The 12,669-nt window shown below is 46.7% G+C and overlaps 1 protein-coding gene across 2 annotated transcripts in view; it reads right to left on the bottom strand.

Annotated features, from left to right (window-relative positions):
• Positions 1-12,669, bottom strand: part of RNF38 (ring finger protein 38) — a 1,177,976-nt gene that overhangs the window by 88,334 nt on the left and 1,076,973 nt on the right. The window lies entirely within an intron of this gene.

The raw sequence follows: 12,669 nt of genomic DNA, 5'->3' as shown, positions 1-12,669 counted from the left end.
GTTCCACAGGTTGCCTCAGGGGGTTTGTGTGGCACTCAAGGTTGGCTATTCGCCGGAGACACAGCCCTCTCGTTTGGCGGCTATCCGCCTGCAGTAGAAATGTTCCTGAGAGGGGCTTGTATGGATTTCTCTGTGTCCCTGCCCTTGCAAGGCTTTGGTTGGCTCCCTCCCTCCCCCAACCCTTCTGCGCTGATGCACCTGGTCAATGGGTTGTGCTCTCCCACGGCGTTAGATGATCTGTAGTTGCTTGTTGCGACCCCTGAGCTTGGGGGCACTTGCCGCATGGCTTCGCTTTCTGCTCCCACTCTCTCCGGGGGTTTAGTCTATTCCTGTAGCTGTGGGTTGCCTGGGAATTATGGGTGACCAGGGGCAGTCTGTTGGTGTCTGTGCCGCTTCTCGGGGCGTTGGAGGCCACTCCACTATTAGCCCTCCCCTATTGTTGTCTTCTTATATAGATGGTGGCCTGGTGCTAGTGCTCGGGGAGTCTTAGTTCCCTTGTCGGTACACCAGGGCTCTCTTTGGGTTCCTCGGGTTGCCTTAAGGAGTTTGCGCGGCACTCTAGGTTGGCTATTCGCCGTGGGTGTCTTCACTTTTGGTGGCCTCCCACCTGCATTAAAACGTTCCTGAGGGTCTTGTGTGAATGTTACCGAATCTCTGCAGGGCTCTGGGTGGTTAATTCCCTCCCTTCACACTGCTGCGCTGATATGCCTGGTCGATGGGTTGTGCTCTCCCAGGTCGCTAAATTCTAGAGTTGCTTACGGCTGCCCCTGCACTTGAGGCCATTTGCTGCACCGCTTCGGTTCTTGCTCTCACTCTCACTCTCACCTGGTTTATCGTCTACTCCTGCTGCTGCGGGTTGCCTGAGGATTGAGGGTATCCGGGCACCGTCCGTCGGTAGCTGCACCTGACTCCCAGTATAATGGAGGCTGCTCTTCTCAGCCCTCCGCTGTCTCCCCGTGCAGATGACATGCGCCAGTGTTCGTGCTGGGGGTCCCTACTGTCATTTTCAATGCGTATGGAGCCCATGTGTTCGCCGTGTGGGTCTTCCCCCACTCCTATCTGGGCCTCCTGCTGTGGAAGTAGGTGGTCTTCCCGCACTTTCAGTGCCTGAAATTGCTGTCACGATACAGCCAGCGTCCTCTTGTAGCACTGGAGCGTCCTCGTCTTTTCGGTGCTGACTACAGTCTGTGCCACGCACCCTATACACCTCACTGGCTGCCACAGGTGTGCCGGAGCCGTGTGCTCCCTTGTCCCCATATTTGAGGGTGCGTGAGTGGCGTGTCTGGTGCCTGGTTTCTCTGGTGCCTGGTTCCCCTGTTAGTAGGCCTCCACGAGGATCATTCTGATGCGCGCCTTTCCTGGGGTAAGGTTCCCTCTTTGTTTTCTTTGTGCGGAGTTCCCCTCTTGTTTATTGGTTTGTGGCTCCAAGTTGGGCCATAGTGCTGCCAGTCCACAGATTGGCACTGCCCCCCTCCCCCGGCTTCCACGGACGGGCCGATCACATCACGGCCCTGGGCCGCTGCTTCCTTCCCTCCAGTCTCTTACACTGGGCCCAGGAACCGGGACCCTGCCGAGGCTCCTTGGTGTGCACCCGGTCCTGGAGATTACTCTCAAGAATTGCCCTGCGGGACCGCCTTACCAGAAGGGTAAGAGGATCTCCCGTATGCGGCTGGGGCGGATTGGTCTCACCACTACGGGACCTCTGTGCTGCGTTTGTCCAGCACGCCTCCCCTATGCTGGTCTCCCGCTCGCCCGGTGCTGGGTCTGCTGCAACCTCTCGCTCTTGCTGTGCCTCCTTGTGCTGCAGTCCGAGGCACGTGGCACTTGCCTCGGGTGTCTTGGCTGGCTGCTGCCCCCTCAATCTCTGCCAGGAAGTCTTCGTCTGCTGTGCCCGGGGTGCTCGGTCCCTTTGGGTCTGCACCTCCCGCATAGGTTGGCTCCTCCTCGTTCATCTTCTCATATGAGTCCCTCTGTGAGCCGACGTGCATGCGCCCGCCATGTTGTGCCAGGAGCTGCCTTTTTTTTGGTGCTTTTGCGGCCGCTCCCAGCCACGGATCGCAACAGTAGTGCAGTGCACCTTACAACACTGTTTCCAAGTATTTCTGTTAGTTAAATTCAGAAATCAGGTCAGCTTGACCGATTTCCCTTCAGGATCGTGCAGGAGCTCCACAATGCTGCTGTCTACCGCATGGCCGCTCAAGCCACGCCCCTACCCTGATACTCCTAATAAAGGTTTCCCCCTCTTACCTTTTAATTCATAGGCAAGTAGCCTATTGGCTGAATTACCTTCATCAAAACAGACTTGTATTGTTGCACGTAAATAATTACTTCTCTCAGATCAGGCAGAAAATGAAGTGACTTCTACTGTCAGCGAGCTGGCGAGGAATCCTGTGCGACATGGTAGTCATCTTATACCTTCTTTCAAGCCCTCCTATAGTGATGGTTAGTTCTGTTACCCACTTTCTTTGGGCTTTGTCAAGGGCAGTGCAAAGGCTCACTATCACACTTTTATCACTGCATTAAATGCATCCCAAACTATCTGGTGGTCAACTTCCCCACTGTCACTGTTGATGAAGTAATACTATTGCCCCGAGAATGGATTTTGTAAAACAGGATCTCTCAATGGGATGTCGTCAAGCTTCCATTCAAACCCCACCTTCTGGATTAGACTCTGAATCTGCAACTGCCAAGAAATGGTGCATGGTCTGATTTGGAAGTGGATAAAATAGCCAATTGGGCCATCATATCTAGAGTATACCGATCAATGAGGAACAGTTCCATCCTGGATGTCCATTATGTGGGGAGAAAACAAGGGGTAATCTCTGTCTATTACGTGGAAATGTCTTCATGAATTAGGTATTTCATGTGGTTTGCCAATGGTGTTGAGTTTCACTTGAAATGAGAGGTGGCAGAGTTGGAGCAATCTGTGTAGCCACTTAACTCTGACATTTTCACTCCAACATTAAGGTCACGTTTAATTAATGTGTTACGTTTCTGAAAAATGTCAGCAAAAAAAGGGTAGCCTGGTTGTTGTTGGGGTATAAATGGAGCAAAAAGGAAACTACGATCATTAATGAGACCCATGACTGGGACCAACCTTCAATTTCTATCTTTAAGAGACACATTCAATGTAAAAGCGAATTCTTATCGAATAAGCAGAGCTACCACCTTAAGTTGGAAGAACAAGCTAAGAAAAGCCATAAGGTGATGTGGGGACAATTCATGGCAAAACCTGTGTTTGTCGATCCTGATTAGATCAATGTCTTGTAGGAGAACAGTATTTGCTCACAGCCTCACCACTGGGGGAAGAGACCAACAACTGCTTAATAGGTAAATTAGGTACCTTCACACAAAACAAGAATGTAACTTCAAACATATGATCAAAGAATGCCTCGCTCCAATCTAGCTGAAGCTCCTGGGCTGCCCCATCCGCCCCATAGCTACACAAACAAAACCGCAATCCAAACATACTTAACAAAACATGAAACAAGAATAAAAAGAATTATAAACCTCTGTAAAGCCTGGATGGATGAGCCATGCCTTCTGGCACTAACAGAGAATGCCATTGACTAATGGTCAACCGAGAAAGCAATAAAGGTAACACTAGGAATAGCCCTCTGTTTGGTGCTCTAAAGCGCTGCCCCAAACTGCCCCATCCAGTGCCCCTTGAAGCTTTAAGAACCTACTAAAGAAAGGCATCCTCTAAATGCACAAGCCTTGACATTTCTCATAGTATCGAAAGACTTTGAGATGGACATTTCCAACAGTGTTGAGTATATCATGTTTTAGTACAGCCAGTCAAGTGTTCGTGGGGGATCTCTTCTTTGTCGTCAACTCCCCATTTTCAGCAGTAACCCCCCCCCTCGCTGTTGTAACTCTGCTCCACTACATGCCAGTATATTTCTTGTAAGATGTAATGCCATCCCAGATATATACTTATTAGGCTGAAAGCTTTGTTTGTGTTTGGAGTGCAAGACTTACTACAAAAGTGGAAAATAATATTGAAGGAGTGGCCCCAAAGGTACGACATTTGGTGCTTGCAAAGCTGTTCAGTGATTGGTCTCATCTCTCTCTCCCTCTGCTTTTGGCCAGGCTAAGCGCTGATAGGTCTTAAAATAGATGCAACATAGATTTGCTAAAAGAGTTAGTTCCTCGTTTCATTCACTCCAAGAGAATTTGTTCTTTTAGTTAGTAAAAATTAACTTTGGTCAGCAATTCTGGAATAAGGCCTTTTTTCATGTTGAAATGCAGTATATACCACATGAGTTAGCTTTTAACTAACGACAAACCCAAGGTACTCGCACGCCAAGGACGATCTTCCTACCCGAAGAGAAATCTCTGGAGATTGTGTCTGATCCCTTCTGCCACAAGAGCCCAGCCTCTTTCGAATAGTATGTGTTGGCATTGTAAACTAGCATCTGTACCTTGACTCTAGTGGCTACCTACCGTCACTGTAAAGCAGAGATTCTCAGAGGCCCACTTCTTCAATCTTCAACTTAGCTGGCCAAATATCAGTGAGAGAAAGAGAACCAAGCAGATAACACTTGGTGTAGAAGTCTTAATGACCTGCAAAAGAAAAGGAGCTTCGTCCTTGTTGAAGTAGGCTTTTGCTCCTTTGGATCTTAAAATTCTCAAATAAAGTACAAACAAAATTAATTATCTTAAATTCCGTACAAGAAGGTCCCAGGACAGCCATTCTAGTTTCTCTTTTGGCATTGCTCATCATGATTTCTCTCTGCACGCTCTCTTTTGCATTCATCGAAAGCAGCAGATAAAGCTCTAAAAACATTTGAGCAACGTGCAGAAAAATGTTTGATTTCATTGGTAGAACAATTAAATATTGAACCGGAGAGCATACTAATCATATACAATATTCAACACTCAGCCACCGTTTATTATTTGGGCCCAAACTGAAAAGTGCTCATCACCCACTTGCAGAAACACCTTATAGCCGAATCCTGTTGTGATGATTTTCCCCAAATCCCTTTTTCATGACCTAATCCTAATGTCATGAGGGTGTCATCACTGGGCTTCATTCTTGTGAGTTATAGCTCAGCAGAGGAACTGAAACAGAGGGCCCAAAACTGGAAGATCCCAATGCTATGCTTTCATACAATTAAAGCAATTTTGGCCAGAGAAAAGATGATGATCTCAAGGAGATATGACAGCCAGCGGTGGAGAGATCTCCTATACCTCTAATGTAGGGATTTGATAAGAGGCTACACAGCATTCACCTTTTATGCACGGACAACTCTTGACTATGCCACTCTCGGCCCTCATGCTTGAAATAATACTTTGAAGCTGGACCAAGATTAAACCTAAACGTATACCCAGTGAAGGAGGAACCACCAAACCTTATGGAGTTGTGGGGTGGGATCACTAGGCGAAATGCCGTGCGAGATCTGATATTCCAGGGAGATAAGTAGGGGACAGTTTTGTCTTGGAAGAATTCAGGGCCGATGTTGTGGATTGCACGATGGGTGATACACATGGCTTTGAAAGTGGTGCCTCTGGCAATAGAGAGCCAGTGGAGGACTCTCAGGGTAGGACTAATGTGTTCTCTGACGGGTAGGTTAATGAGCAAGCGTGCTGCCGCAATTTGGATTTTTTGTAGTTTCCTTAGTTGGGATGCTAGGGCTCCTAAGTAGAGGCAGTTTGCGTGTCTTGGTGGGAGAGGATGATGCAGTTGATGGCCGAGAAATGGTGAGGATAGGTGAGGTAGGGGAAAATCCGCCTGATACGAAGGTGGAAGAAACAGGTTTTGGAGAGGGTGGTGGGTGTTGGGTGAGGGATAAATCTGAGTCAAACTCACATTCAAGGTTTTTGACCAAGTTAGAGGGTGCCAGTGCTTGTCCTAGTGATTCGGGCCATGGGATTGGTTGGGGGATGAGTGATGTTTTCCCGCAGACTAGGATTTCGGTTTTCCAGGGTTGAGGATGAGGTGGTTGGTTGTCATCCAGTGATCATGTCAGAGGCACGATGACGGGTCTAGGCTGCCTAAAGCTTCGGACTTTGGGATTTTGAAGATGATCTGGGTGTCATCTGTGTAGTTGTAGCAGGTAAGGTTGTACGAGCGGATGATTGCGGGAATGGGTTATATGTAGAAGTTGAAGATTAGCAGGGACGTGGACGCTCCTTGGGGTACACCTTTACAGAATGGATGTGGTATGGATGTGAACCGATCGAGGTGCATGATTTGCGACCAGTTAGAGATGAAGAGATCCACGAGAGGGCTGTGCTTTTTATTCCTAGTGTTTGTAATCTGACAAATAGAATCGAGTGATTGATGGTATCAAAGGCTGCTGAAAGGTCTAGCAGGATGAGGACCGCGCAGTCATCTGCATCGGCCGTTCTTTTTAGGTCGTCCCAGATGGAGACTAGAGAGGATTCTGTTCCCCTTAGTGGCCTGAAGCCTGATTGCGCTGGGTCTAGGAGGTTGTTGGCTTAAGCAAATTGATCAAGTTGTTTGTAGGCTTCGCAGTCAATCAGTTTAGCGATGAAACGCGTATTGGAGATAGGTCGGTAGTTTTGGGGGAGGAGTGGGAAAATGGTCAGTTTTTTGAGAATGGGTTTGGTGTAGGATTGTGCGTGCGACATTACATGCACATGTGGAGGTTAATATTTTTTTGAGCATTGAGGGTGGGCATAAGTCTTCCAGGGAGCCTGACAGGTGACTGGCTGCTACTAGCGTGAGGAATTCTTGGTGTGTGATGGGAGAGAAAGAGTCGAAAGAGGATTGCGATTGCGGTGGTGTTTTAATTCGGGCTGCGGGCGACAGGGCGGTGGCGGTAGGATTGTTTGTTGATGATGGCGTTTTGTCTTTCGTTGGCAGCATTGTAGAAGTGGAGCGAGAGGATGTTGCATAAGGCTTGAGAGCTAGGAGTGAACAGGCGGGAGCATGCAGGGGATTTGAATCATGCTATGATTTTATGTAGTTCCTTACTTGAGTTGCAAGCATTTTGGATTTGGTTCCCATCGAATGATTTCTTTTTCTGATTTCCGATCTGTGAATTCTGGTTGCCCTTGCAAGGGCAGTTTTATTTTGGGCTGAGGGGTTAGCTCTCCAGGTCCGTTCCAGGGGGTGCCTGAGAGTTTTGAGAGGTTTGAGATTGGGGGTAAACCACCTCGGTTGAAAAGAGTGTGGCATGTTAATTGCATCTTTTGAAGCAATTCCTCTGGAGACTGGGCCTATTTGTCTAAGTAAAGATATAAATGTACTGTCCTTAACCGAAAGTAAGCTGCCACTGTTTCCAGAATCTTTGTGAATACTCTGGGAGCAGAATCGAGCCGAAGGGCAGACATGTGAACTGGTAATGCGACCTTCCTATGGTGAACCTCAGGAACTGACGGTGATCTTTGAAGATGGGAATGTGAAAATAAGCATCCTGTAGATCAATAGATGCCATCCAATCGTTCCGATGAAGGGAGGCTAGAATTTGAGGAATGGTCACCATGTGGAAAAACAGAAACTGGTTGAGTTCTGAGAGGTCCAGAATTGTCCGGATCCCGCCGATTTTCTTTGAGATCAGAAAGTAACGGGAATAAAATCCACAACCCAATTCCTCTTGAGGAACCAAGTCTATCGCTCCTAAAAAAAAGGAGTTTTTGGATCGCTTCCAGGAGCTCCGGGGAGGATTTTTGGAGCTTCGGATGAGAGAATGGGAGAATAGCCGGAAGGGCAAGATGGCAATCATGTTGAATAATATTCAAGACCCATTCCGCTTGAGTAATGTTTTTCAATTGGGAAGAACGTTGGACACCCTTCCTGCTATCAGGGATGTATGCTCCTTAATGATAGTAGGAGGAACGTGCCCGGAAGGAAGTCAAATAGACTTCTTTTGTTCTTGTGAAGAAATTGAGGAAGGGGAAGGCCACGACTTAGAATTGGGTCTATATCTTCTCTTTTTAGAACAGTAATAAGATTTTGCTGAAGTGGCAGTACCACTATTTCCTTGAGGACGTGGTTTGAATGATTTAAAGTGTTGGTGATAAGGTTGTTTCACCAAAATTGGGATAAGGGTTTTAGCAGCAGTGACGCTGGCTTTACATTTTTGAAGGACCTCATCAAAGGAGGGATCAAAAAGTGTCTTGCCATCAAAAGAAAGGTCAAGCACTTTTTCTTGGATATCTTGTTGAAGGGAAGAGACCGATAAATATGCGTGTCTACGCATGCAGACTGCATTAGTGACTGCTCTTGCTGTTGTGTCAGTGAGGTCTTTAACCACATGAAGCTGCTGGATAGCCGCCTCTTTACCTTCTGAAATCCAAAAAGAAAATCTCAACAACTGCTTCCTGAGGGAGCAGGTCTGTAAAGCGTTCGAGATTCTCCCAATTAAGGATATTAAATCCTGCCAAAGCTGTAGCAGTGTTTACTTGCCTGAGTTGTAAGGTAGCATTAGTGTAATAATAATAATAATAATAATAATAATAATAATAATAATAATAATAATAATAATAATAATAATAATTCAGCATTTATATAGCACTACGAACCTTCAGGCATCTGAGCGCTGCTTATTATTACCCACTGTGTGTGGAGCTCATTTATCGACCTAAGAAGGATGAAAGGCTGAGTTTGGCCCTGCCGGGATTCGAACCTACACAGATGTCAAAGCAAGCGCTGTACTCGCTGTGCTATCGGACCAGCTTCTTATTGTGTTTTCCATGCTTTCACATTCTTATCAAGAACTGAAGCTGGAGAAGGACCTTTTCCCTTTGTGCCCAGGGCAGCAGAAACTACTGCCGATTATGCAGGAAGATTTCCCATAATTATGAAAGGTTCCTCCTTATGTACCTTATACTTGTTGTCTATAGCTTTGGAGATGCGTGGATCTGAATGAGGCTTTCCCCAACGTGCTAATGCTTGTTCTAGAATCGACAATTCCAAGGGAAGTGGATTCTGTGACTGCTGAGATGGCAGTTTACCAAAAACCCACACCATTTCAGGCGTATCCTTAGGAAGGATTGCTAGTGCCTGCATGGCTTTTGTCACAATCTCATGAAACACCTTAGATGGTGACAGAGTGGTGTCTGTGTCAGAGTCTTTGGAAATGTTTTGTTCTTTGGAGGGAGGAGCTGAATCCTCGCTGTCCACCTACTCAGTGATTTGCTCAGGAATAGGATCGGAGGGTACAGATCCCTCAGGCGGTGTAATAGGTGACTTTTTGTCTTTAATGCGTTGAGCCAGAACTTCTAAGAAGGGCTCAGAAAACATGGTTTCCAGTACTGTATTAGTTATGTCAGTCACCATTTGAGAAGGGATAGGTTGAGGCTCTATTCGCCTAAAAGGAGAAGTAGAAGAGTCAGTCCTGGTAGGCAGTTGGTTTGGATTGTAGATGTTAAAAACTACAGGTCTAGGTACTTGGATATTGGTTAAAAACAGCTGTGGTCCAGATTGTGCTGGAACCAGAGTTGGTTGAGCTAAATTGTCCTCAAACTGAGGAGAAAATTCTAGCAAAATTTGAGGTGAATTCACGGTCACAGGAGTGCAGAATAATTGTTCCGGTGGATCTGTACTTGAAGCATCAAAGTCTTCTGAGTCAGAAACTAGAATTATCTTTCTGACTCTCCGGTACTGAATCAGAGACAGATGCAACGGGTGATTTTTTCCACTTGTGCTTGTTTGGAGAGGTTGGTGCCGTACTGGATCTCGAGTGAGAATGTTCATGCCTCTTGTGAGAGGACTTATTTGACTTCTTCGGTATGAGGACCTTGAGGGCTCAACTGTGGTTACCGAGGATAAAAGACGTTGTCCTTCGGTAACGAAGTACCAGATGTTTTACATGCAGTAGCCAACTTGGCTGTAGCAGATACAGGGGAATCGGGAATTGTATTGAGTCAACCCCAGAAGCGTGTAACACTTTGAAGGAACCCTCGCCTGTTTGGTTTACCGAGGCATTAGAGGGTTTCCCCGGTACAGTAGTAATTCTGTCTGCTGTAAATAATTCTTCCGGTACCGGGTGGATCTTCTGAGACTCTTTCCCACCTGGAGGTACTAGTGCTTTCTCATTCAGAGGTATTCTCAGATGAACACGCCCGGGGTTTACCCTGAACGGTCCTGTTAAGACCCCAGAACTGAGGCGGCAGTCTTCCCTTGGGTACCGAAGGCCGGTGCCGAAACATGTACCTCACCTGAAGGTACGGTCCCCCCTCTTACTGATGTTGCCCTCGCTCCTGTTCTGGACGAAGTCTTCGGTTGCCTTTGGTACCGGCCACAGCTGTGACACGAAGAGAAGACGAGTCCGCAGAGACCTCAGGTGAGTCCCACAGCAAAAGACACAGGTACTCACCAGGTGATGTAAACCCAAACACCGGACGCAGGCATGATGGGAATCGGCCGCAGAGAAATGCTTCTGGCAACGGATGCACTGCTTGAATCCTGTTGCATACGGCATACATAGAGGGAGGCACCACAAATTGAAGTAAAAAGTGAAGAACCAATCGCTAAGAAAAAGGGGATGGACAGCAAAAAGTAACGCCCCAAAAAGTAGGGAGTCTTAGCACAGCAAAATTCCGACTGGCCCAGTAGGTGGAAAAACAGGAACTGAATGTGGAACGTTGGTGACGTAGGGGTAAGGTGTGGGCCAGGTGCACAGAGGGTTGCACGCCTTCAAAATTCTTAAAGTGACAGCTATCTTTTACAGCCAGCTTTTCCAGCCCGCCTGTGCATGCAGGCGTTCCGAACCAGTTGGGAAGTAGGACGCCAAAACTTAAGAAATGCAGAGAAGTAGGCCCAATACTGACACTTAAGGAACACTCATGGGAAGGAGTCTTGGGGAAAGACTATAGTCCCATGAGATGGAGATGGAGCGGTCAGAGAGATAGGACACCTAGAGTACAGTGCCCTTGAAGCCAAAGAGGAAAATCATTTGAAGGTAGGAAGGATGATTTCACAGTGTCAAATTATCAAAGTATAAGAATGGTGTGATGTGAAATTCCCAGTGTGGTGGGAAATGGTAAGAGATGGGATATTATATAAAAGGACTCTGCCTCAGATGCTCAAGATGGGTTTGAAGAGAAGAACACCCATGTCTGGAGAATGCTGGTGACTGGAAAGTGGTGGAAGAAGCAGAGACTGGTGGGATGGAGGAGAGTGGAGAGCAGGCGGAGTTGGTAAGAGCTGAAAGGGTCAAGGAGGAGGTGGTGCCCTCAGAGGGTGAGAGTGAGAAGGTGGCAGGAGTTGAGAAGAAAGTGGAGGTGGATAACATCAGAGTAGGGCAGTGAGCAGAAGGAGATTAAGAAGCTTGAGGTGAGACCTCCGCCCCCTCACCGGCACCACCTGACTCATCTTGATACCTGTCTCATGCGTACTATTCTACTATTCCACTATGTTCACCCCCTCTAAATTGAGAAGTTGACATTATTTGCGATGCAATGAATATTGATACTGTCATGTTGTTTTTCTCGCTTACATGCTAACTGTGCTGTACCTGTCTTGACCACCTGCCAATAAACAAAAGCTTAAACAAAAAAAACAGAAGCTTGAGGTGAGAGTAGTATGAAGGAGTGAAGTGTCTTTAGACAACAGGAAAATGTGAAATAAGTATTGTTCACCATAGGTAATAGAGAATCTGGTAAGAACACAAATCTCATATTTAGATTGGAGGCTATTGCACATCTTTCGCAGATAGAAGTTTTCTCCTCAATAGGATGGTCTTAACAAGCATCCATTCAAATGGGATGTTCTCCATTGGCACAGCAGTCGGGAGGTTTGTGGATGGTGGAGTGGCTTCCCTTGACTGGAGTAAATGTTCGCTCATCGACAATCTACCTGTGAATAGTGCTTGGGTGTCTGTTGATGGTAAGATCTCTCATATTGTTCACTCATCAACTGATGCTTATTATGTGTCCCTGTATAATGCCTGACGAAAGAGTTCCTTGTTGACTGAACGTACGGCAAACCACGATTCATAACTTCTTGATGGTTTTTGATTGTGAAAACAATGTGAGGCAAAAGAGTCTCAGAAGGGGGCGAAGGCATGGCAATGTCTTGGGAGGCACTTGTAAGGGTCATGGGTGGCACAGTTAGAGACCTGTCATCAGAGAGTTATTTTCTTGAGAGTAGCGTGTCTCTTATTACATCTGAAACTGTATGAAGTCTCCTGGGAAATTTTGGTAATTCCAACCTACCCAGAGGGGTCAACATCCTCCTTAAAGTAATAAAAGGTGTTTCTCAGTGTCCAAAAGAGGATTTAAAGAGAAGGCCATATAGTACTAGGCTTAGGAGAGGATAGAGGGTAGTAAATAATAGTCTGTTTGAGCATCCAACACCCTCTCCCTAAAAACAAAAACATTACTTCCCCATCTTCCTACAGGTAGAACATTAAATCGTATAGGGATTCCTTGGGCTTTGGTTCTCTATGCCTCCCTTCTGACTCAAACATAATAACTGTTAAGGCTAGGCTCCAGGGACTGCTGGACATCAAAACTCCCAATGTTGTCAAAGACATTGGTTATTCTGCTTTTGTTCTCATAAATCACTGGGGGTGTCAGACTGAGCACCAGCAGGAGCAAAGCAAGAGAATCAGGACTCCAGCTCGCTTTTCGCAGGCCAGGAAGTGGAAGCCAGCATTATGTGCCACAAACAGATGCTCAACCCCGTCCATCAGCATTCTAAGTCATATCTCGGTAAATAAGTTATTCCCCAATGGTATGCCTATCGAGTAGGAA

This window comes from Ambystoma mexicanum, chromosome 6q (assembly GCF_040938575.1).
Source record: "Ambystoma mexicanum isolate Mex_15411 chromosome 6q, UKY_AmexF1_1, whole genome shotgun sequence".
In the NCBI taxonomy this organism is placed as follows: domain Eukaryota; kingdom Metazoa; phylum Chordata; class Amphibia; order Caudata; family Ambystomatidae; genus Ambystoma; species Ambystoma mexicanum.
This window is presented reverse-complemented; position numbering and strand designations above follow the sequence as displayed.